The sequence below is a fragment of the Saccostrea echinata genome, unplaced genomic scaffold (genome assembly GCF_033153115.1).
Source record: "Saccostrea echinata isolate AGI-Se365-2 ecotype Australia unplaced genomic scaffold, CSIRO_AGI_Sech_v1 ptg000029l, whole genome shotgun sequence".
NCBI lineage: Eukaryota > Metazoa > Mollusca > Bivalvia > Ostreida > Ostreidae > Saccostrea > Saccostrea echinata.
This window is the reverse complement of record NW_026889778.1, coordinates 585,650-612,244: the sequence shown is the minus strand read 5'-3', so window position 1 is coordinate 612,244 and position 26,595 is coordinate 585,650. Positions and strand designations below refer to the sequence as shown.

The 26,595-nt window shown below is 33.2% G+C and overlaps 1 protein-coding gene and 1 long non-coding RNA gene across 2 annotated transcripts in view; one reads left to right on the top strand and one right to left on the bottom strand.

The window, feature by feature from the left end:
• LOC133195432 (uncharacterized) overlaps positions 1–26,595 on the bottom strand; it is a 466,395-nt gene that overhangs the window by 63,657 nt on the left and 376,143 nt on the right. The window lies entirely within an intron of this gene.
• Positions 1,009–2,997, top strand: LOC133195440 (uncharacterized). The gene is made up of 3 exons (XR_009722202.1): positions 1,009–1,146; positions 1,897–1,962; positions 2,563–2,997. It is a non-coding gene; the product is annotated as an uncharacterized LOC133195440 (long non-coding RNA).

Genomic DNA, 26,595 nt, shown 5'->3' with positions numbered 1-26,595 from the left:
TCGCTCGATTTTCATGAAACTTTCAGGTTTGATAGAACATTAAAAAATCTTGATACATATTTTTTTTATTTTGATGTCGTCACTTCCGGTCCGAAGATTTTTGCGATTTAGTGATTTTTGGAGGGTCAGTTTGTCCGCAGGTTTTCTAAGAAACCACTCATCACAGGAACGTGAAACTTTTAGGGAAGACAGAGCAATATATTTAGATCTGTAATACGTAGTTAACTTTCACCGGAAGTGCCAGACGTCGACGCTCGCTATGGTCTGAAAAAAGTCGTATCGAATATTTCAAAATTTCGAGCACTTTCTGTACGATATCTTTTTACTTGGAAATATTTTGTTAAAACATATATAACAAAACTTGTGCAGAATTATAAGATCTTATAAATGATATCTCGAAAAAAGGGCTGGCCCCTAAAATAAGGAATCTAAAGGGGCCAAAATATTTTTCCTGATATCTCAAAAAGTATTTAGAATTTGAAATACTTCAAAGAAGCAAATTGTTCAACATGACAAGTAGCAGCTTGCGAGATCATCAAAATGCATCGAATGACGTCACTTTCGGCCAAACAGTAAGTAGTAGAAAATAGCTTATTTTCACAGATATTGGTACAGTGCTGCTATCCCACAAGTTGACATGGGATGGGATTGGATAGGATTCAGGATCGAGAATTCACGATAGAAACATATAGTAGTTAATCCAATCCTATCCTATCCTATCCTATCCTATCCTGTATCCTACAACCTTCAGATTGGAGTAAAAGTTAATTCATATTTCAAAATAAATTACAGAAACGCAAAAAGACATAGAACGTTTACAAAAGAAATATTTATAAAATCACAAAAGAAAATAAACATTTTTTTTTCTTAACACACATTTATTCTATTACCTTCGAGTAATATGGCGTACGATCTAACCGTGAACGATCACCGGAAGAAGTTTCGCATGTAAATAAAGAAGAGATCGGACATCAAAAGATCGTATTTCTTCAGCATGTTTGGATGATTAACTCTATTCCTACTTGTGTTACAGTTCAATAACATTTTTCTCTGTTAAATGTGCTCTGTTTGTCTGGATAATTCCACTTGAATCGTCAGCGGCGGACTATAACAGATCATAAGCGCAGTTGTTTGGTGCAAGACCATGTAAGTATACTACACACTGTAAATGTGTGCATGTTTATACAAATCTCTCCCTTTAAGCAATGTTTTAATGACTTGAACTATTAAAATTTTATTCTATCGTAATATACACAGTGATAATTTTCAACTTTGAACTCATCTGAAAACAATTCATGAAAAAATCACTCTTGGAGATGTGTCTTTTTTTTGCGCAATTGCAATCAAGGTTCTAGAAGTTTTGGGCTATATACAACAGTTAATTTGTGACCTAACAGTTACTTCTTGAGTGTAATAACAAAGAAAACCAGTTTTGGTTAACATGAGCACAATGTGAAGTAACCATACTTATCCACATCTCATTGCGCACAAGGATTTGTACAGTTACTCAAACAATTGGAATACATATTTTCCTTAAAAGTGATCAAGCCGTGAAGCGCAGCAATGTAAAAACTATCTCTGCTTTAGATTGCTTTTTAAATGATACCTAGAATAAATATTAGTAAACATTTTCTTGCGACTTTTTGTCTTTTTAAAATAAAAAGCAAAATTGTGAAAAGTTGCTTTGAAATAGCTAAATAAAGCTACCTGAGGTAGGTAAATAAAGCTACGGTAGGTAATTTTAGCTACGTAGCTAAATGTACTGATTGTACTGGACCTGACTGTGTATAATTAGCTCACTCAGCACTTGCATGTACATTGTATGTATGACCTATTGTGAGTTAAACATAAAACATGAAACATAAATTAATCATTTATTATTCTTCTTCATTCTAGAGAATGGTACCCAATTTTGCCTGCCCTCATCAGTCATCACAATATAAAGGATTTTACATTTAGTAGGTATGATTAGATTATTTTTTGTGTTTATGCATGTATCATTAAAATACATAAAAATCTTTATCTAAGTTGAGATGAAGTGTCTGCAGATTTTATGAATAAGTGATTTTCTTCTTTTTAAAATGTTGACAGTAAAACTGAAATTAATTTATACATATAATTGTTCTGGTCATCATGGTCATGTTATATGTATTTTCATTTTTTTTATATTCAAATTTCGAGCAAAAAATGAAAAGAAATTAACAAACAACATATTAAATAGATTAATACAAGCAGAAAATAGAGAGAAAAAACATCCAAACATGTACTCATACTAGTTAGGAAGTCGACGAGATGAAATGAATTATAATCTGCAAGTAAATTATGTAAATTATGATTGTTTAATTAAGATATGAGTTATGACTATGAAGTTGCAGTATAAGATTTGATTTTGCTTGATTTCTTTAAAATTAATGCATTATTCTGGGAGAGAAAAAGGTGAAATTAAGACAATTGTACATGAAATGAGAAAGATAATCACAATCAAATACAGTTTTAATGTATAATGTATATGACAAAATTTACAATCTACATGCATATAATGGTGTGTGTTTTTTTCTTCAGGACAATCCTGCAAATTTGCAGCTGTACAAATTGCACTTCATCTCATCTGCTGCTGGAATAAATAATGAAAGATTTTCAAACCAGTGTCCAAGAGTCCCCTAGAGTCTGAAATGAAGGTGTTCTTTATTAAGGAGATCAGTATGTGATGTATTTGTTTTCTGTGCATTGATGACATTTGTGAAACTGTTCGGTTACTTTATGACCATCTCTCTGACAACTACTTTGACATTTGAAATTCAATTTGAGCGATGGACAAGCAGACCAAATAATATGCATGTAAAACATTATAAAATTGTAATAAGACATTAATAAACTTCAATTTAAACAAACTACATGTACATGTATCTTTGAGCTTGGCATTGAAATACATGTATACTTTACATGGACACTTTTAATGAATTTGTCTCATGATAATGAACATTCAGTTGTTATACATTGTAAATATAAATTGTAGATAACATGTATTTGGTTCAATATATATAATTATATTTATATTCACTGAAAAAAGGAATTACCCTGAATAAATATTGTGAACTTGGTCAATTATTTTTATTCCTCATCTAGACACTGAATAACATTCAAGATCAAATGTCAAGGTCAAAAACAAGATTTACTTAAATTTGGGTTATAAATACTGTAACAACTGTGGACTCTTATGCATGTTTTATAAGATCTAAGGAATATGTGTGAGCTGACTACAATAATTATTGCTGTCAACCTGTCTGACTATGAAGATTTAGGAAAATGTTTTCTGTTGAACGTAAATTGATTAAATTCTCACACATAAATTTTTTTTTTAATTAAGATACACTTGTACAGCACTGAACTGACCATAAATACGTTCTATTTCCACTATGGAAGAGTTATACTTCTTAGTGCGCTCTTTTGTGAAAGAGTCGGTAAAAGTACAAATCTCGCGGGATTTCAGGGACAAACGTAACGTAAACATGTAAACAGTATGTTGAATGTCGATGAACAAATCCTAAGAAAATGCAAATGAAATATTTTATTGTTGTGAACTTTATATACATCAAGAGTAGTAATGACAACGATATCAATTTATATCTATTGTTGATAATGTGTATCTATATATGTATGGTACATCTAAATACAATATACATGCCTCGGAAATGTCGTATTTTATATTAATGGATGATAAATTTAGGGTTCTCGCTCTCTTACACATGTCTTTTAGTTCTTCCATTCTTTAATTGGAATGACAAATACATTTTACATTAAAAATTGGATTGAGATTGGCATGTTTTGTATTATCCGCAACGCCATGCTGTCCCTGTCAGACGACCAAATGCTCCTCTAATTCTGAAGAGTTCACTAATGGAAATAGAACGTATTGAGAACAAACTGAAGCGAAATATGAAATTTTAACATTTTGAATATCTTGATTTTTATTTAGCAAAAATGATGAAAATGTTGCATGTTTGTAAAATATTCACATACAAACAAATGGTGAACTGTACATTTCAAACAAGAATAACTTTAATAATAAATATAAAACAAATTTTTATCATCTATTTAAAATTGAATATAATAAGACAATTTTAACTTATTTCATAAATGAAAGTGAACATTTTCTAGATCTAAATTTTGTCTTGTCTGTTCTCGGTTTATGGTCTTGTCATATCTTGAAGTTCTTATTTAGATTTACGTCTAAAGTAAAATCTAATATACAGCTGATATAGGTGCAGTTAGATCTATACGTTATTTTCATGATGCCCACTTAAGGGGAAAATAAAGTTTTGCATAAATTTTACATGAACAGATGAAACATACACTTGTTAAAACATCAAACATATCCTACTTTTGTCATTATTTAGTATGTGTAGACATGATAGAGAATTTGTTTCTTCAATGGGTACGGTTATAATTCAGTGTACCTACCCTGCATGAAAGATTTGGTATTCATGGTCTGATTCTTGTAAAGAGTTTAAATTTTGTTCCTTTTGTCTACTTTATCATAACATTAGAAAAGTATCTGCAATCTTTATTGTTTCCCCCTTTTTCTCTCTCTAATTTTAACTCCATTTAATTTTCATAGAGAACAAATTCAAAAAGAAATCATAAATACCTTGACGTCTCCCGATCATTGTTAGTATGTAAAATTAAACACAAATAAAGTTTAACTATATTTTTTTCTTGAATTCTTCCGAAGTTCCAATTTCTTCACATGTTTGCTAGATCAATACTTGCCTACATTTTATTTCAATCCTTTTGTTTACATTTTAACTGGTTACTCGCAAATTAATTCGTGAGAGGTGTCGGAAATTAATGGATGTCGATCTCGATTATTTTTTCTCCATTAAAATTAATTACATAACTATAATTGATTTTTATTTGATGGTCATTTTATATTTTTTTTTTCGTTTTGTCAAATTAACTCTTTAATATTAAAAAAAACTGAGAGCAGCAGGATAGGATTAGACTGAAATCACAGGATAGGATTGTGGATGCAGGATTCACGATAGGATAGGATAGGATAGGATTGTCAACTTACAGGATAGCAGCACTGTATTGAATTGAATTATGCATGTCACAAAGGACGTCTGATTGTATTTCCTGTTGATTATCGTCTCTTTTGTCAACTTCCGGCCAAACCGGAAGTAACTATAAATGACGTATTTCTGCAGATATCAACATAAAATCAAATGACTGAATTCAACCAAGACTTTTGACCCAATTTTCTTTCGATTGGGGTCACTTCCGGTCAAACCGGAAGTAGTCTTGATTTGCTCTATTTAACGAAAATCAGCATAAAAATCATAAAAAAAACTAAATACAGATCAACATAATTTTTGGTCTGGAGGCCTTCTTTTTAACGAATACTTTACTTTCATTTATCCATCTTACAAGCGGTGCTTCTGAAAATCGGACGGAAGACCTACTCGTTGCTTTGCAACGAGCTTTGCTCTAGTTATTATTATTAGGGTCTTCCGTCTTCAGCGGAAGACCCTTCTATTATTCTTATGTTTCTTTTTCACCTTTATTAGGGTCTTCCGTCTCCAGCGGAAGACCCTTCTATTATTCTTCGGTTTCTTTTTTACCTTTATTAGGGTCTTCCGTCTTCTGCGGAAGACCCTTCTATTATTCTATTGTTGATTTTTCACTTTTCTTATTAGGGTCTTCCGTCTTCATCGGAAGACCCTTCTATTATTCTTCGGTTTCTTTTTTACCTTTATTAGGGTCTTCCGTCTTCAGCGGAAGACCCCTCTATTATTCTTATGTTTCTTTTTCACTTTTATTATTAGGGTCTTCCGTCTTCTGCGGAAGACCCTTCTATTATTCTATTGTTGATTTTTCACTTTTCTTATTATTAGGGTCTTCCGTCTTCTGCGGAAGACCCTTCTATTATTCTATTGTTGATTTTTCACTTTTCTTTTTAGGGTCTTCCGTCTCCAACGGAAGACCCTTCTATTATTCTATTGTTTCTTTTTCACTTTTATTATTAGGGTCTTCCGTCTTCAGCGGAAGACCCTTCTATTATTCTTAGGTTTCTTTTTTACCTTTATTAGGGTCTTCCGTCTTCAGCGGAAGACCCTTCTATTATTCTTAGGTTTCTTTTTTACCTTTATTATTATTATTAGGGTCTTTCGTCTTCAGCGGAAGACCCTTCTATTATTCTTCGGTTTCTTTTTTACCTTTATTATTATTATTATTATTATTTTTATTCTTTTTTCTTCTTACAAAATTTGTGCAGACGATTTCTCGGAGATGGCTCGTTCGATTTTATTCAAATTTTCATGGTAGATGCGTTGATATCTGAAGTTAATTCCGGCAATTCCGTTAAGGGATATTTACTTCCGGTCGGAAGTTATCGCCCTTTTATCAAAATTTAGAGGACCTCCTTGTCTGCGATGGAACTCAAAAACGGCTTAAGATAGAGCGCTGAAATTTTCAGTGATGATAGAGGACATGTTGCCATTTTGCACCTGGGTTTAGATATTTTCCGGAAGTGCCTAGTATGGAAGCTCGGTAGGGGTCGAAATTTAGGACACGAATCATGAGTGAATTTTTGAGACATTTTGTGTCATATCTTTTCAAGTATAATTATTTTGTTAAAACATACTGAACAAAATTTGTGCAGAATGACAAGATCTTTAATATGGTATCAAGAAAAAAGTGCTGACTCATCACATTAGGGGCCGATAGGGGCCAAAAGTCTGAAATCGATAACTCTTAAACAAGCAATATTTTGGTATACATTACTGAAGCAAAAATATTTATCTTAACAATTTACAACTATATATTATGATTTTTACGTCGTATGGCACATAATTAGGGGCCACAAGGGGCCAGAATGCTAAATCTTTGACACTTTATATCTCGAAAAGGGGAAACATTTTGAAAAGCAATATTGAACAAAAGTTGTTTAGAATGATGTTCTCAACAATGTGCATCCTTTGAATTTTTCCTAAACAGCCCCTATAAGGACTTAAGGGACGGCCCCTAAATATTTCAAGTCTACATATCTCGAAAACGAAACGAAACTTCTGAATAGTTGTTGAACAAAAAGTCTTCAGAATTACAAGACCTTTCATGTGATATCAAGAAAAAGGGGCTGACCCCTCAAATTAGGGGCTCAGAGGGGCCAAAAGTCTTTCATCTATATATCCTTAACGTTAAATATTTTGATATTAATTATTGAAGCAAAAATGTTCATCTTCACAATTTGCAACTATATATCTTAAAATTTTTATCAAATATTACGTAATTAGGGGCCACAAGGGGCCAGAATGCTAAATCTTTGACACTTATATCTCGAAAGAAGGGAATATATTGAAAAGCAATATTGAATAAAAGTTGATTAGAATGATGTTCTCAACAATGTGCATCCTTTGAATTTTTCCTAAACAGCCCCTATAAGGACTTAAAGGGACGGCCCCTAAATATTTCAAGTCTACATATCTCGAAAGCGAAACGAAACTTCTGAATAGTTGTTGAACAAAAAGTCTTCAGAATTACAAGACCTTTCATGTGATATCAAGAAAAAGGGGCTGACCCCTCAAATTAGGGGCTCAGAGGGGCCAAAAGTCCTTCATCTATAACTCCTTAACGTTAAATATTTTGATATTAATTATTGAAGCAAAAATGTTCATCTTCACAATCTGCAACTATATATCTGAAAGTTTTCTTCAAATATTACGTAATTAGGGACCATAAGGGGCCAGAATGCTTAATCTTTGACGCTTTATATCTGGAAAAGGGGAAACATTTTGAAAAGCAATATTGAACAAAAGTTGTTTAGAATGATGTTCTCAACAATGTGCATCCTTTGAATTTTTCCTAAACAGCCCCTATAAAGACTTAAAGGGATGGCCCCTAAATATTTCAAGTCTACATATCTCGAAAGCGAAACGAAACTTCTGAATAGTTGTTGAACAAAAAGTCTTCAGAATTACAAGACCTTTCATGTGAAATCAAGGGAAAGGGGCTGACCCCTCAAATTAGGGGCTCAGAGGGACCAAAAGTCTTTCATTTGTAACTCTTTAAAGCATTGTTCATCTTCACGATCTGCTACAATATATATATATATATATATATATATATATATATATATATATATATATATATATATATATATATATATTAAAATCTTCATCAATTATCACATTTTTAGGAGCCATAAGAGGGGCCAAAAACCTTTGTTTTATAATACTTTAATGATCAAAATTTTTGTTTTGACTATCTATATATTTATGAACGAAAATCTCAGTCAAATTCATATCACATCTTATCAAAAATTGGACGGAAGACCCACTCGTTGCTCGCAACGAGATCGCATCTAGTTATTATTATTATTATTCTTTTTTCTCCTTACAAAATTTGTGCAGAGGATTTCTCAGAGATGGCTCGTTCGATTTTATTCAAATTTTCAAGGTAGATGCGTTGACATCTGAAGTTAATTCCGGCAAGTCCGTTAAGGGATATTTACTTCCGGTCGAGAGTTATCGCCCTTTTATTAAAATTCAGAAGACCTCCTTGTCTGCGATGGAACTCAAAAACGGCTTAAGCTAGAGTGCTGAAATGTTCAGTGATGATAGAGGACATGTTGCCATTTTACACCTGGGTTTAGATATTTTCCGGAAGTGCCTAGTATGGAAGCTCGGTAGGGGTCGAAATTTAGGACACGAATCATGAGCGAATTTTTGAGACTTTTTGTATCATATCTTTTAAAGTATAATTATTTTGTTAAAACATATTGAACAATATTTGTGCAGAATGACAAGATCTTTGACATGATATCAAGAAAAAAGGGCTGACTCATCATATGAGGGGCCAAGAGGGGCCAAAAGTCTTTAATCAATAACTCTTAAACAAGCAATATTTTTGTATACATTATTGAAGCAAAAATGTTCATCCTCACAATCTGCAAACATATATTTTAAAATTTTCATCAAATATTACGTAATTAGGGGCCATAAGGGGCCAGAATGCTTAATCTTTGACGCTTTATATCTCGAAAAGGGGAAACATTTTGAAAAGCATTATTGAACAAAAGTTGTTCAGAATGATGTTCTCAACAATGTGCATCCTTTTGATTTTTCCTAAACAGCCCCTATAAGGACTTAAAGGGGCGGCCCCTTAATATTTCAAGTCTACATATCTTGAAAACGAAACGAAACTTCTGAACAGTTGTTGAACAAAAAGTCTTCAGAATTACAAGACCTTTCATGTGATATCAAGAAAAAGGGGCTGACCCCTCAAATTAGGGGCTCAGAGGGGCCAAAAGTCTTTCACATATAACTCTTTAACGTTAAATAATTTGGTAATAATTATTGAAGCAAAATGTTCATCTTCACAATCTGCAACCATATATTTTAAAATTTTCATCAAATATTACGTAATTAGGGGCCAGAAGGGGCCAGAATGCTTAATCTTTGACGATTTATATCTCGAAAAGGGGAAACATTTTGAAAAGCATTATTGAACAAAAGTTGTTTAAAATGATGTTCTCAACAATGTGCATCCCTTTAATTTTTCCTAAACAGCCCCTATAAGGACTTAAAGGGACGGCCCCTAAATATTTCAAGTCTACATATCTCGAAAACGAAACGAAACTTCTGAACAGTTGTTGAACAAAAAGTCTTCAGGATTACAAGTCCTTTCATGTGATATCAAGAAAAAGGGGATGACCCCTCAAATTAGGGGCTCAGAGGGGCCAAAAGTCTTTCACATATAACTCTTTAACGTTAAATATTTTGATATTAATTTTTAAAGCAAAAATGTTCATCTTCACAATCTGCAACTATATATCTTAAAATTTTCATCAAATATTACGTAATTAGGGGCCAGAAGGAGCCAGAATGTTAAACCTTTGATGCATTATATCTCGAAAAGGGGAAACATTTTGAAAAGCAATATTGAACAAAAGTTCTTTAGAATGATGTTTTTAATAATGTACATCCTTTTAATTTTTCCTAAACTGCCCCTTTAAGGACTTAAAGGGACGGCCCCTAAATATTTCAAGTCTACATATCTCGAAAACGAAACAAAACTTCTGAATACTTGTTGAACAAAAAGTCTTCATAATTACAAGACCTTTCATGTGATATCAAGAAAAAGGGGCTGACCCCTCGAATTAGGGGCTCGGAGGGGCCAAAAACCTTTCATCTATAACCCTTTTACAGTAATGTTCATCTTCACGATCTGCTACTATAAATATTTTAAAATCTTCATCAAATGTGGCGTTTTTAGGTGCCATAATGATCAAAAACATAACTGAAGAAAATTGTACGTTTTCACTATTTATATATTTATGAAGGAAAATCTCAGTCAAATTCGTATCTCATCTTATCAAAAATCGGACGGAAGACCCACTCGTTGCTCGCAACGAGATCGCATCTAGTTATTATTATTATTATTATTATTATTATTCTTTTTTCTCCTTACAAAATTTGTGCAGAGGATTTCTCGGAGATGGCTCGTTCGATTTCATTCAAATTTTCAAGGTAGATGCGTTGACATCTGAAGTTAATTCCGGCAAGTCCGTTAAGGGATATTTACTTCCGGTCGAGAGTTATCGCCCTTTTATTAAAATTCAGAGCACCTCCTTGTCTGCGATGGAACTCAAAAACGGCTTAAGCTAGAGCGCTGAAATTTTCAGTGATGATAGAGGACATGTTGCCATAATGCACCTGGGTTTAGATATTTTCCGGAAGTGCCTAGTATGGAAGCTCGGTAGGGGTCGAAATTTAGGACACGAATCATGAGTGAATTTTTGAGACATTTTGTATCATATCTTTTAAAGTATAATTATTTTGTTAAAACATGTTGAACAATATTTGTGCAGAATAAAAAGATCTGTAACATGATATCAAGAAAAAAGGGCTGACTCATCACATTAGGGGCCAATAGGGGCCGAAAGTCTTTAATCGATAACTCTTAAACAAGTAATATTTTTGTATACATTACTGAAGAAAAATTGTTTATCTTAACAAACTACAACTATATATTATGATTTTTACGTCATATGTTACATAAATAAGGGCCACAAGGGGCCAGAATGCTTAATCTTTGAAGCTTTATATCTCGAAAAGGGGAAACATTTTGAAAAACAATATTGAACAAAAGTTGCTTAGAATGATGATCTGAACAATGTGCATCCTTTGAATTTTTCCTAAACAGCCCCTATAAGGACTTAAAGGGACGGCCCCTAAATATTTCAAGTCTACATATCTCAAAAACGAAACGAAACTTCTGAATAGTCGTTGAACAAAAAGTCTTCAGAATTACAAAACCTTTCAAGTGATATCAAGAAAAAGGGGCTAACCCCTCAAATTAGGGGCTCAGAGGGGCCAAAAGTCTTTCATCTATAACTCCTTAACGTTAAATATTTTGATATTAATTATTGAAGCAAAAATGTTCATCTTCACAATCTGCAACTTTATATCTTAAAATTTTCTTCAAATATTACGTAATTAGGGGCCATAAGGGGCCAGAATGCTTAATCTTTGAAGCTTTATATCTCGAAAAGGGGAAACATTTTGAAAAGCAATATTGAACAAAAGTTGTTTAGAATGATGATCTGAACAATGTGCATCCTTTGAATTTTTCCTAATCAGCCCCTATAGGGACTTAAAGGGACGGCCCCTAAATATTTCAAGTCTACATATCTCAAAAACGAAACGAAACTTCTGAATAGTTGTTGAAGAAAAAGTCTTCAGAATTACAAGACCTTTCAAGTGATATCAAGAAAAAGGGGCTAACCCCTCAAATTAGGGGCTTAGAGGGGCCAAAAGTCTTTCATCTATAACTCCTTTACGTTAAATATTTTGATATTAAATATTGAAGCAAAAATGTTCATCTTCACAATCTGCAACTATATATCTTAAAATTTTCTTTAAATATTACGTAATTAGGGGCCATAAGGGGCCAGAATGCTTAATCTTTGAAGCTTTATATCTCGTTTTTATTCTTTTTTCTTCTTACAAAATTTGTGCAGACGATTTCTCAGAGATGGCTCCTTCGATTTTATTCAAATTTTTGTGGTAGATGCGTTGATATCTGAAGTTAATTCCGGCAGGTCTGTTAAGGGATATTTACTTCCGGTCGGAAGTTATCGCCCTTTTATCAAAATTTAGAGGACCTCCTTGTCTGCGATGGAACCCAAAAACGGCTTAAGCTAGAGCGCTGAAATTTTCAGTGATGATAGAGGACATGTTGCCATTATGCACCTGGGTTTAGATATTTTCCGGAAGTGCCTAGTATGGAAGCTCGGTAGGGGTCAAAATTTAGGACACGAATCATGAGTGAATTTTTGAGACATTTTGTATCGTATCTTTTAAAGTATAATTATTTTGCTAAAACATACTGAACAATATTTGTGCAGAATGACAAGATCTTTAACATGATATCAAGGAAAAAGGGCTGACTCTTCACATTAGGGGCCGAGAGGGGCCGAAAGTCTTTAATCGATAACTCTTAAACAAGCAATATTTTGGTATACATTACTGAAGCAAAATTATTTATCTTAATAAACTACAACTATATATTATGATTTTTACGTCATATGTTACATAAATAAGGGCCATAAAGGGCCAGAATGCCAAATCTTTGGCACTCTATATTTCGAAAGTGGGAAATATTTTGATAAGCAATATTGAATAAAAGATGTTCAAAATAATGTTCTAAACAATATTTAACCTTTCAATTTTTGATAAACTTCCCCATTAAGGAGTTGAAGGGCTGGTCCCTAAATATATCTTTTGCATATAGCTCGGAAACGAAAAAGAATTTCTGAATAGTTGTTGAACAAAAAGTGTTTAAAATCATGAGAGCTTTAAAGTGATATGAAGAAAAAAGGGCTGGCCGCTCAAAATAGGGGCCGAGAGGGGCCAAAAGTCCTTAATCAATAACTTTTTAACGATCAATATTTTGCAATTCATTACTGAAGCAAAAATGTTTATCTTAACAATTTACAACTAGATATTATAAAAATTATGTCATATGTTATATAATAAGGGGCCATAAGGGGCCAGAAGGCCAAATCTTTGGCACTCTATATCTCGAAAGTGAGAAATATTTTGATAAGCAATATCAAATAAAAGATGTTCAAAATAATGTTCTAAACAATATTTAACCTTCCGATTTTTGCTAACATCCCCATTAAGGAAATGAAGGGCTGGCCCCTAAATATATCTTTTGCATATATCTCGGAAACGAAAAAGAATTTCTGAATAGTTGTTGAACAAAAAGTGTTCAAAATCATAAGAGCTTTAAAATGGTATGAAGAACAAAGGGCTGGCCCCTCAAAATAGGGGCAGAGAGGGGCAAAAGTCTTTGATCAATAACTTTTTAACGATCAATATTTTGCAATTCATTACTGAAGCAAAAATGTTTATCTTAACAATTTACAAATATATTTTATGATATTTACATCACATGTTACATAATTAGGGGCCCTAAGGGGCCAGAAGGCCAAATCTTTGGCACTTTATATCTCGAAAGTGGGAAATGTTTTGATGAGCAATATTGAATAAAAGATGTTCAAAATAATGTTCTAAACAGTAAGTAACCTTTCGATTTTTGCTCAACGTCCCCATTTAGGAGTTGAAGGGCTGGCCCTTAAATATATCTTTTGCATATATCTCGGAAACGAAAAAGAATTTCTGAATAGTTGTTGAACAAAAAGTGTTCAAAACCATAAGAGCTTTAAGGTGGTATGAAGAAAAAAGGGCTGGCCCCTCAAAATAGGGGCCGAGAGGGGCCGAAAGTCTTAAATCAATAACTATTTAATGATCAATATTTTGTAATATATTACTGAAGCGAAATAGTTCATCTTCATACTCTCTAGCTATATAACATGGTGTTTACATTAAAGCTTATGCAATAAGGGATAATTAGGGGTCAGATTGTATAATCTTTGGCGCAATAAATCTTGAAAAGGAAGAATATTTTGATAACCAATATTTTAACAAAAGACGTTCAAAATAATATTCTTAATAATATGCAATCATTCAATTTTTGCTAGGCGTCCCCGTTTAGGACTTAAAGGGCCGGCCCTTAATATTTCTTTTGCATATATCTCGGAAACAAAAAAGAATTTCTGAATAGTTGTTGAACAAAAAGTGTTTAAAATTATGAGAGCTTTAAGATGATATCAAGAAAAAAGGGCTGATCATTCATGTAAGGGGCCAAGACTGACCGGAAGTGTTTAATCTATAACTTTTTATTGATCAATATTTTGTTACACATTACTGAAGGGAAATTGTTTGTCTTAACAATTTATTTATATACCTATTTTTTAACGAAAATCTCAGTCAAATTCTTATCTCATCTTATCAAAAATCGGACGGAAGACCCACTCGTTGCTCGCAACGAGATCTCATCTAGTTATTATTATTATTCTTTTTTTTTCTTTACAATTTTTGTGCAGAAGATTTCTCGGAGTTGGCTCGATCGATTTACTTGAAAATTTCAGGGAAGATGTATCTTTGTCTGAACCTTATACGTTTTTCTCATTTTTTTGAAATTCACTTCCGGTCGGAAGTTATCTCCCTTTAATCAAAATTCAGAGGACCTTCTTGTCTGCAATGGAACTCAAAAACGATTAAAGCTAGAGTGCTGAAATTTTCAGCGATGATAGAGGACATGTTGCCATTGATCACCTGGGTTTTCAAATCTTCCGGAAGTGCCTAGTATGGAAGCTCGGTAGGGGTCAAAATTTAGGACACGAATCATGAGTGAATTTTAGAGACATTTCTTACGATAACTTTTTAACTATGAGTATTTTGTTAAAACATATTGAACAAAAATTGTGTAGAATTACTAGATCTTTTATATGATATCAAAGAAAAAGGGCTGACTCATCACATTAGGGGCCGAGAAGGGCCGAAAGTCTTTAATCAATAACTCTTTAACGATCAATATTTTGTAATGCATGACTGAAGTAAAAATGTTTATCGCAACTAGTTACAACTATATATTATGATATGCACATCATTTGTTACATAATTAGGGGCCATAAGGGGCCAGAATGCTAAATCTTTGACGCTTTATATCTCAAAAGTGGAAAATATTTTGATAAGCAATATTGAACAAAAGATGTCCAAAATAATGTTCTCAACAAGATGCAACCTTTCATTTTTTGCTAAATGTCCCCATTAAGGAGTTGAAGGGCCGGCCCCTAAATACTTCTTTTGTAAATATCTCAGAAATGAAAAAAGAATTTCTGACTAGTTGTTGAACAAAAAATGTTCAAAATCATGAGAGCTTTAAAGTGATATGAAGAAAAAGGGGCTGGACCCTCACAATAGGGGCTGAGAGGGGCCGAAAGTCTTTGAACAATAACTCTTTAACGATCAATATTTTGTAATGCATTACTGAAGCAAAAATGTTTATCTCAACAATTTACAACTATATATTATGATATTCACATCATATGTTACATATTTAGGGGCCATAAGGGGCCAGAGTGCTAAATCTTTGACGCTTTATATCTCAAAAGTGGGAAATATTTTGAAAAGCAATATTGAACAAAAGATGTCCAAAATAATGTTCTCAACGAGATGCAACCTTTCATTTTTTGCTAAATGTCCCCATTAAGGAGTTGAAGGGCCGGCCCCTAAATACTTCTTTTGTAAATATCTCAGAAATGAAAAAGAATTTCTGACTAGTTGTTGAACAAAAAATGCTCAAAATCATGAGATCTTTAAAGTGATATGAAGAAAAAGGGGCTGGACCCTCACAATAGGGGCTGAGAGGGGCCGAAAGTCTTTGAACAATAACTCTTTAACGATCAATATTTTGTAATGCATTACTGAAGCAAAAATGTTTATCTCAACAATTTACAACTATATATTATGATATTCACATCATATGTTACATATTTAGGGGCCATAAGGGGCCAGAGTGCTAAATCTTTGACGCTTTATATCTCAAAAGTGGGAAATATTTTGATAAGCAATATTGAACAAAAGATGTCCAAAATAATGTTCTCAACAAGATGCAACCTTTCATTTTTTGCTAAATGTCCCCATTAAGGAGTTGAAGGGCCGGCCCCTAAATACTTCTTTTGTAAATATCTCAGAAATGAAAAAGAATTTCTGACTAGTTGTTGAACAAAAAATGCTCAAAATCATGAGATCTTTAAAGTGATATGAAGAAAAAGGGGCTGGACCCTCACAATAGGGGCTGAGAGGGGCCGAAAGTCTTTGAACAATAACTCTTTAACGATCAACATTTTGCAATGCATTACTGAAGCAAAAATGTTTATCTCAACAATTCACAACTATATATTATGATATACACATCATATTTACATAATTAGGGGCCATAAGGGGCCAGAATGCTAAATCTTTGACGCTTTATATCTCAAAAGTGGGAAATATTTTGATAAGTATATTGAACAAAAGTTATTCAAAATAATGTTCTAAACAATATGCAACCTTTTGATTTTTGCTAAACGTCCCCATTAAGGAGTTGAAGGGCCGGCCCCTAAATATATCCTTCGGATATATCTCGGAAACGAAAAAGAATTTTTGAATAATTCTTGAACAAAAAGTGTTCAAAATCATGAGAGCTTTACGGTGATATCAAGGAAAAGGGTCTGACCCATTAAATAAGGGGCTGAGAGGGGCTGAAAGTATACAATCAATAACTCTTTCATGATCAATATTTTGTAATATATTACTGAAGCGAAATAGTTCTTCTTCACACACTTTATCTAAATAACATGATGTTGATATCATATATTACACAGTAAGGGGTCTTTAGGGGGCCAGATTGCATAATCTATGGCGCAATATATCTCGAAAAGGAAGAATATTTTGATAAACAGTATTGAACAAAAGTCGATCAAAATACTATTCTGAACAATATGCACTCTTTCAATTTTTGCTAGTTATTATTCTTTTTTTTTTTCTTTACAATTTTTGTGCAGAAGATTTCTCGGAGTTGGCTCGATCGATTTACTTGAAAATTTTAGGGAAGATGTATCTTTGTCTGAACCTTATACGTTTTTCTCATTTTTTTGAAATTCACTTCCGGTCGGAAGTTATCTCCCTTTAATCAAAATTCAGAGGACCTTCTTGTCTGCAATGGAACTCAAAAACGATTAAAGCTAGAGTGCTGAAATTTTCAGCGATGATAGAGGACATGTTGCCATTGATCACCTGGGTTTTCAAATCTTCCGGAAGTGCCTAGTATGGAAGCTCGGTAGGGGTCAAAATTTAGGACACGAATCATGAGTGAATTTTAGAGACATTTCTTACGATAACTTTTTAACTATGAGTATTTTGTTAAAACATATTGAACAAAAATTGTGTAGAATTACTAGATCTTTTATATGATATCAAAGAAAAAGGGCTGACTCATCACATTAGGGGCCGAGAAGGGCCGAAAGTCTTTAATCAATAACTCTTTAACGATCAATATTTTGTAATGCATGACTGAAGTAAAAATGTTTATCGCAACTAGTTACAACTATATATTATGATATGCACATCATTTGTTACATAATTAGGGGCCATAAGGGGCCAGAATGCTAAATCTTTGACGCTTTATATCTCAAAAGTGGAAAATATTTTGATAAGCAATATTGAACAAAAGATGTCCAAAATAATGTTCTCAACAAGATGCAACCTTTCATTTTTTGCTAAATGTCCCCATTAAGGAGTTGAAGGGCCGGCCCCTAAATACTTCTTTTGTAAATATCTCAGAAATGAAAAAAGAATTTCTGACTAGTTGTTGAACAAAAAATGTTCAAAATCATGAGAGCTTTAAAGTGATATGAAGAAAAAGGGGCTGGACCCTCACAATAGGGGCTGAGAGGGGCCGAAAGTCTTTGAACAATAACTCTTTAACGATCAATATTTTGTAATGCATTACTGAAGCAAAAATGTTTATCTCAACAATTTACAACTATATATTATGATATTCACATCATATGTTACATATTTAGGGGCCATAAGGGGCCAGAGTGCTAAATCTTTGACGCTTTATATCTCAAAAGTGGGAAATATTTTGAAAAGCAATATTGAACAAAAGATGTCCAAAATAATGTTCTCAACGAGATGCAACCTTTCATTTTTTGCTAAATGTCCCCATTAAGGAGTTGAAGGGCCGGCCCCTAAATACTTCTTTTGTAAATATCTCAGAAATGAAAAAGAATTTCTGACTAGTTGTTGAACAAAAAATGCTCAAAATCATGAGATCTTTAAAGTGATATGAAGAAAAAGGGGCTGGACCCTCACAATAGGGGCTGAGAGGGGCCGAAAGTCTTTGAACAATAACTCTTTAACGATCAATATTTTGTAATGCATTACTGAAGCAAAAATGTTTATCTCAACAATTTACAACTATATATTATGATATTCACATCATATGTTACATATTTAGGGGCCATAAGGGGCCAGAGTGCTAAATCTTTGACGCTTTATATCTCAAAAGTGGGAAATATTTTGATAAGCAATATTGAACAAAAGATGTCCAAAATAATGTTCTCAACAAGATGCAACCTTTCATTTTTTGCTAAATGTCCCCATTAAGGAGTTGAAGGGCCGGCCCCTAAATACTTCTTTTGTAAATATCTCAGAAATGAAAAAGAATTTCTGACTAGTTGTTGAACAAAAAATGTTCAAAATCATGAGAGCTTTAAAGTGATATGAAGAAAAAGGCGCTGGACCCTCACAATAGGGGCTGAGAGGGGCCGAAAGTCTTTGAACAATAACTCTTTAACGATCAATATTTTGTAATGCATTACTGAAGCAAAAATGTTTATCTCAACAATTTACAACTATGTATTATGATATTCACATCATATGTTACATATTTAGGGGCCATAAGGGGCCAGAGTGCTAAATCTTTGACGCTTTATATCTCAAAAGTGGGAAATATTTTGATAAGCAATATTGAACAAAAGATGTCCAAAATAATGTTCTCAACAAGATGCAACCTTTCATTTTTTGCTAAATGTCCCCATTAAGGAGTTGAAGGGCCGCGAACATCTCAGAAACGAAAAAGTATTTCTGACTAGTTGATGAACAAAAAGCGTAAAAAAAATCATGAGAGCTTTAAGGTGATATCAAGGAAAAGGGTCTGACCCCTTAAATAAGGGGCCGAGAGGGGCCGAAAGTATACAATCAATAACTCTTTAATGATCAATATTTTGTAATATATTACTGAGGCGAAATAGTTCTTCTTCACACACTTTATCTAAATAACATGATGTTGATATCATATATTACGCAATAAGGGGTCTTAGGGGGCCAGATTGCAAAATCATTGGCGCAATATGTCTCGAAAAGGAAGAATATTTTGATAGACAGTATTGAACAAAAGACGTTCAAAATAATATTCTGAACAATATGCACTCTTTCAATTTTTGCTAGACGTCCCCATTTAGGACTTGAAGGGCCGGCCCTTAATATTTCTTTTGCATATATCCCGAAAACAAAAAATAATTTCTGAATAGTTGTTGAACAAAAAGTGTTCAAAATCATGAGAGCTTTAAGATGATATCAAGAAAAAGGGGCTGACCTCTCACATTAGGGGCCAAGAAGAGCCGAAAGTCTTTAATCTATAACCCTTTAATGATCAATATTTTGTTAAACATTATTATAGCAAAATTGTTCGTCTTAACAATTTATTTATATCATTATATTCGAACGAAAATCTCAGTCAAATTCTTATCTCATCTTACCAAAAATCGTACGGAAGACCCACTCGTTGCTCGCAACGAGATCTCATCTAGTTATTATTATTATTCTTTTTTTTTTTCCTTACCGATTTTGTGCAGAAGATTTCTCGGAGATCGCTCGATCGATTTGCTTCAAATTTTCAGGGTTAATGCGTTGCTATCTGAAGTTTATAACGCCGCTTCATTTTTTGAAAAATCACTTCCGGTCAGAAGTTATCGCCCTTTGATCGATTTTTACATAGACCTTGTGTCTGCACAAAAACTCAAAAACGACAAATGCTAGAGTGTTGAAACTTTTAGTGGTGATAGAGGACATGTTCTAGATGTGCACCTTGGTTTTCAAATTTTCCGGAAGTGCGAAGTATGGAAGCTGGGTAGGGGTCGAAATTTAGGACGTGATTTACGAGTGAATTTTAGAGACATTTCTTATAATAACATTTTAAATAGAAGTATTTTGTTAAAACATATTGAACAAAAAGTCTTCAAAATTACAAGACCTTTTATTTGATATCAAGAAAAAGGGGCTGACCCCTCAAATTAGAGGCTCAGAAGGGCCAAAAGTCTTTCATCTATAAGTCTTTAATGATCAATATTTTGTTATAAATTACTGAAGCAAAAATGTTCATTATAACAATTTGCAACTATATATTATAAAATTTTGATCATATGTTACGTAACAAGGGGCCATAAGGGGCCAAAATGCTAAATCTTTGACGCTTTATATCTCGAAAAGGGGAAATATTTTGATAAGCAATATTGAACAAAAGATGTTCAGAATAATGTTCTAAACAATATACACCCTCTTAATTTTTGCAAGACATCCCCATTAAGGAGTTGGAGGGCTGGCCCCTAAATATTGTTATTCTATATATCTCTTAAACGAAAGGAAATTTCTGAATAGTTGTTGAACAAAAAGTCTTCAAAATCACAAGACCTTTTATTTGATATCAAGAAAAAGGGGCTGACCCCTCAAATTAGGGGCTCAGAAGGGCCAAAAGTCTTTCATCTATAACTCTTTAATGATCAATATTTTGTTATAAATTACTGAAGCAAAAATGTTCATCTTAACAATTTGCAACTATATATCATAAAATTTTGATCATATGTTACGTAATAAGGGGCCATAAGGGGCCAGAATGCTAAATCTTTGACGCTTTATATCTCGAAAAGGGGAAATATTTTGATAAGCAATATTGAACAAAAGATGTTCAGAATAATGTTCTAAACAATATACACCCTCTTAATTTTTGCAAGACATCCCCATTAAGGAGTTGGAGGGCTGGCCCCTAAATATTCTTATTCTATATATCTCTTAAACGAAAGGAAATTTCTGAATAGATGTTGAACAAAAAGTCTTCAAAATCACAAGACCTTTTATTTGATATCAAGAAAAAGGGGCTGACCCCTCAAATTAGGGGCTCAGAGGGCCCAAAAGTCTTTCATCTATAACTCTTTAATGATCAATATTTTGTTATAAATTACTGAAGCAAAAATGTTCATCTTAACAATCTGCAACTATATATTATAAAATTTTGATCATATGTTACGTAATAAGGGGCCATAAGGGGCCAGAATGCTAAATCTTTGACACTTTATATCTCGAAAAGGAGAAATATTTTGATAAGCAATATTGAACAAAAGATGTTCAGAATAATGTTCTAAACAATATACACCCTCTTAATTTTTGCAAGACATCCCCATTAAGGAGTTGGAGGGCTGGCCCCTAAATATTGTTATTCTATATATCTCTTAAACGAAAGGAAATTTCTGAATAGATGTTGAACAAAAAGTCTTCAAAATCACAAGACCTTTTATTTGATATCAAGAAAAAGGGGCTGACTCCTCAAATTAGGGGCTCAGAAGGGCCAAAAGTCTTTCATCTATAACTCTTTAATGATCAATATTTTGTTATAAATTACTGAAGCAAAAATGTTCATCTTAACAATCTGCAACTATATATTATAAAATTTTGATCATATGTTACGTAATAAGGGGTCATAAGGGGCCAGAATGCTAAATCTTTGACACTTTATATCTCGAAAAGGGGAAATATTTTGATAAGCAATATTGAACAAAAGATGTTCAGAATAATGTTCTAAACAATATACACCCTCTTAATTTTTGCAAGACATCCCCATTAAGGAGTTGGAGGGCTGGCCCCTAAATATTGTTATTCTATATATCTCTTAAACGAAAGGAAATTTCTGAATAGTTGTTGAACAAAAAGTCTTCAAAATCACAAGACCTTTTATTTGATATCAAGAAAAAGGGGCTGACCCCTCAAATTAGGGGCTCAGAAGGGCCACAAGTCTTTCATCTATCATTATTTTGTTATAAATTACTGAAGCAAAAACGTTCATCTTAACATTCTGCAACTATATATTATAAAATTTTGATCATATGTTACGTAAAAAGGGGCCATAAGGGGCCAGAATGCTAAATCTTTGACACCTCCAACAAGGGGAAATATTTTGATAAGCAGTAATGAACAAAAGATGCTCAGAATAATGTTTTAAACAATATGCATCCTTTCACTTTTTACAGACGAATATCTCAGTCAAGATCTTGACTAATCTTATCCAAAATCAGACGGAAGACCCACTCGTTGTTCTCAACGAGAACCATCTAGTTATTATTCTTTTTTCTTCTTACAAAATTTGTGCAGACGATTTCTCGGAGATGGCTCGTTCGATTTCATTCAAATTTTCATGGTAGATGCGTTGACATCTGAAGTTAATTCCGGCAATTTCGTTAAGTGATATTTACTTCCGGTCGGAAGTTATCGCCCTTTTATCAAAATTTAGAGGACCTCCTTGTCTGCGATGGAACTCAAAAACGGCTTAAGCTTGAGCGCTGAAATTTTCAGTGATGATAGAGGACATGTTGCCATTTTGCACCTGGGTTTGGATATTTTCCGGAAGTGCCTAGTATGGAAGCTCGGTAGGGGTCGAAATTTAGGACACGAATCATGAGTGAATTTTTGAGACATTTTATATCATATCTTTTAAAGTATATTTAATTTGTTAAAACATATTGAACAAAATTTGTGCAGAATGACAAGATCTGTAACATGATATCAAGAAAAAAGCGCTGACTCATCACATTAGGGGCCGATAGGGGCCAAAAGTCTGAAATCGATAACTCATAAACAAGCATTATTTTGGTATACATTACTGAAGCAAAAATATTTATCTTAACAATTTACAATTATATATTATGATTTTTACCTCGTATGGCACATAATTAGGGGCCACAAGGGGCCAGAATGCTAAATCTTTGACGCTTTATATCTCGAAAAGGGGAAACATTTTGAAAAGCAATATTGAACAAAAGTTGTTTAGAATGATGATCTCAACAATGTGCACCCTTTGAATTTTTCCTAAACAGTCCCTATAAGGACTTAAAGGGACGGCCCCTAAATATTTCAAGTCCACACATCTCGAAAACGAAATGAAACTTCTGAATAGTTGTTGAACAAAAAGTCTTCAGAATTACAAGACCTTTCATGTGATATCAAGAAAAAGGGGCTGACCCCTCAAATTAGGGGCTCAAAGGGGCCAAAAGTCTTTCATCTATAACTCCTTAACGTTAAATATTTTGATATTAGTTATTGAAGCAAAAATGTTCATCTTCACAATCTGCAACTATATATCTTAAAATTTTCATCAAATAATACGTAATTAGGGGCCATAAGGGGCCCGAATGCTTAATCTTTGACGCTTTATATCTCGAAAAGGGGAAATATTTTGAAAAGCAATATTGAACAAAAGTTGTTTAGAATGATGGTCTCAACAATGCGTATCCTTTGAATTTTTCCTAAACAGCCCCTATAAGGACTTTAAGGGACGGCCATAAACTATTTCAAGTCTACATATCTCGAAAACGAAACGAAACTTCTGAATAGTTGTTGAACAAAAAGTCTTCAGAATTACAAGACCTTTCATGTGATATCAAGAAAAAGGGGCTGACCCCTCAAATTAGGGGTTCAGAGGGGCCAAAAGTCTTTCATTTTTAACACTTTAACGTTAAATATTTTGATATTAATTATTGAAGCAAAAATGTTCATCTTCACAATCTGCGACTATATATCTGAAAGTTTTCTTCAAATATTACGTAATTAGGGACCATAAGGGGCAAGAATGCTTAATCTTTGATGCTTTATATCTCGAAAGAGGGGAATATTTTAAAAAAGCAATATTGAACAAAAGTTGTTTAGAATGATGTTCTCAACAATGTGCATCCTTTGAATTTTTCCTAAACAGCCCCTATAAGGACTTTAAGGGACGGCCCCTAAATATTTCAAGTCCACATATCTCGAAAACGAAACGAAACTTCTGAATAGTTGTTGAACAAAAAGTCTTGAGAATTACTAGACCTTTCATGTAATTTTAAGAGAAAGGAGCTGACCCCTCGAATTAGGGGCTCAGAGGGGCCAAAAGTCTTTTATCTATAACCCTTTTACAGTAATGTTCATCTTCACGATCTGCTACTGTAAATATTTTAAAATCTACATCAAACATTGCGTTTTTAGGTGTCATAATGATCAAAATTTTGTTAAACATAACTGAAGCAAATTGTACGTTTTCACTATTTATATATTTATGAACGAAAATCTCAGTCAAATTCTTATCTCATCTTATCAAAAATCGGACGGAAGACCCACTCGTTGCTCGCAACGAGATCGCATCTAGTTAGGGTCTTCCGTCTTCAGCGGAAGACCCTTCTATTATTCTTCGGTTTCTTTTTTACCTTTATTATTATTATTATTATTATTTTTATTCTTTTTTCTTCTTACAAAATTTGTGCAGACGATTTCTCGGAGATGGCTCGTTCGATTTTATTCAAATTTTCATGGTAGATACGTTGATATCTGAAGTTAATTCCGGCAAGTCCGTTAAGGAATATTTACTTCCGGTCGGAAGTTATCGCCCTTTTATTAAAATTCAGAGGACCTCCTTGTCTGCGATGGAACTCAAAAACGGCTTAAGCTAGAGCGCTGAAATTTTCAGTGATGATAGAGGACATGTTGCCATATTGCACCTGGGTTTAGATATTTTCCGGAAGTTCCTAGTATGGAAGCTCGATAGGGGTCGAAATGTAGGACACGAATCATGAGTGAATTTTTGAGACATTTTGTATCATATCTTTTAAGGTATAATTATTTTGTAATAACATATTGAACAATATTTGTGCAGAATGACAAGATCTTTAATATGATATCAAGAAAAAAGGGCTGACTTGTCATATGAGGGGCTGAGAGGGGCCAAAAGTCTTTGATCGATAACTCTTTAACGATCAATATTTTGGTATACATTACTGAAGCAAAAATGTTTATCTTAACAATTTACAACCATATTTTATGTTATATACATCATATGTTACATAATTAAGGGCCATAAAGGGCCAGAATGCCAAATCTTTGGCACTCTATATTTTGAAAGTGGGAAATATTTTGATAAGCAATATTGAGTAAAAGACGTTCAAATTAATGTTCTAAACAATATGCAACCTTTCAATTTTTGCTAAACTTCCCCATTAAGGAGTTGAAGGGCTGGCCCCTAAATATATCTTTTGCATATAGCTCGGAAACAAAAAAGAATTTCTGAATAGTTGTTGAACAAAAAGTGTTCAAAATCAGGAGAGCTTTAAAGTGATATGAAGAGAAAGGGGCTGGCCCCTCAAAATAGGGGCTGAGAGGGGCCGAAAGTCTTTGAACAATAACTCTTTAACGATTAATATTTTGTAATGCATTACTGAAGCAAAAATGTTTATCTCAACAATTTACAACTATATATTATGATATTCACATCATATGTTACATAATTAGGGGCCATAAGGGGCCAGAATGCTAAATCTTTGACGCTTTATATCTCAAAAGTGGGAAATATTTTGATAAGCAATATTGAACAAAAGATGTTCAAAATAATGTTCTAAACAATATGCAACTTTTCATATTCTGCAAAACGTCCCCATTTAGGAGTTGCAGGGCCGGCCCCTAAATACTTCCTTTGCAAATATCTCAGAAACGAAGAAAAATTTCTGAGTAGTTGTCGAACAAAAAGTGTTCAAAATCAGGAGATCGTTAAAGTGATATGAAGAAAAAGGGGCTGGCCCCTCACAATAGGGGCTGAGAGGGGCCGAAAGTCTTTGAACAATAACTCTTTAACGATCAATATTTTGTAATGCATTATTGGAGCAAAAATGTTCAACTCAACAAATTACAACTATATATTATGATATTCACATCATATGTTACATAATTAGGGGCCATAAGGGGCCAGAATGCTAAATCTTTGACGATTTATATCTCAAAAGTGGGAAATATTTTGATAAGCAATATTGAACAAAAAATATTCAAAATAATGTTCTAAACAATATGCAACCTTTCATTTTTTGCTAAACGTCCCCATTTAGGAGTTGAAGGGCCGGCCCCTAAATACTTCCTTTGCAAATATATCAGAAACGAAGAAGAATTTCTGAGTAGTTGTTGAACAAAAAGTGTTCAAAATCAGGAGAGTTTTAAAGTGATATGAAGGAAAAGGGTCTGACCCATTAAATAAGGGGCTGAGAGGGGCCGAAAGTATACAATCAATAACTCTTTAATGATCAATATTTTGTAATACATTACTGAAGCAAAATAGTACATCTTCACACACTTTATCTAAATAACATGATGTTGATATCATATATTACGCAGTAAGGGGTCTTTAGAGGGCCAGACTGCATAATCTATGGCGCAATATATCTCGAAAAGGAAGAATATTTTTATAAACAGTATTGAACAAAAGACGATCAAAATAATATTCTGAACAATATGCACTCTTTCAATTTCTGCTAGACATCCCCATTTAGGACTTGAAGAGCTGGCCTTTAATATTTCT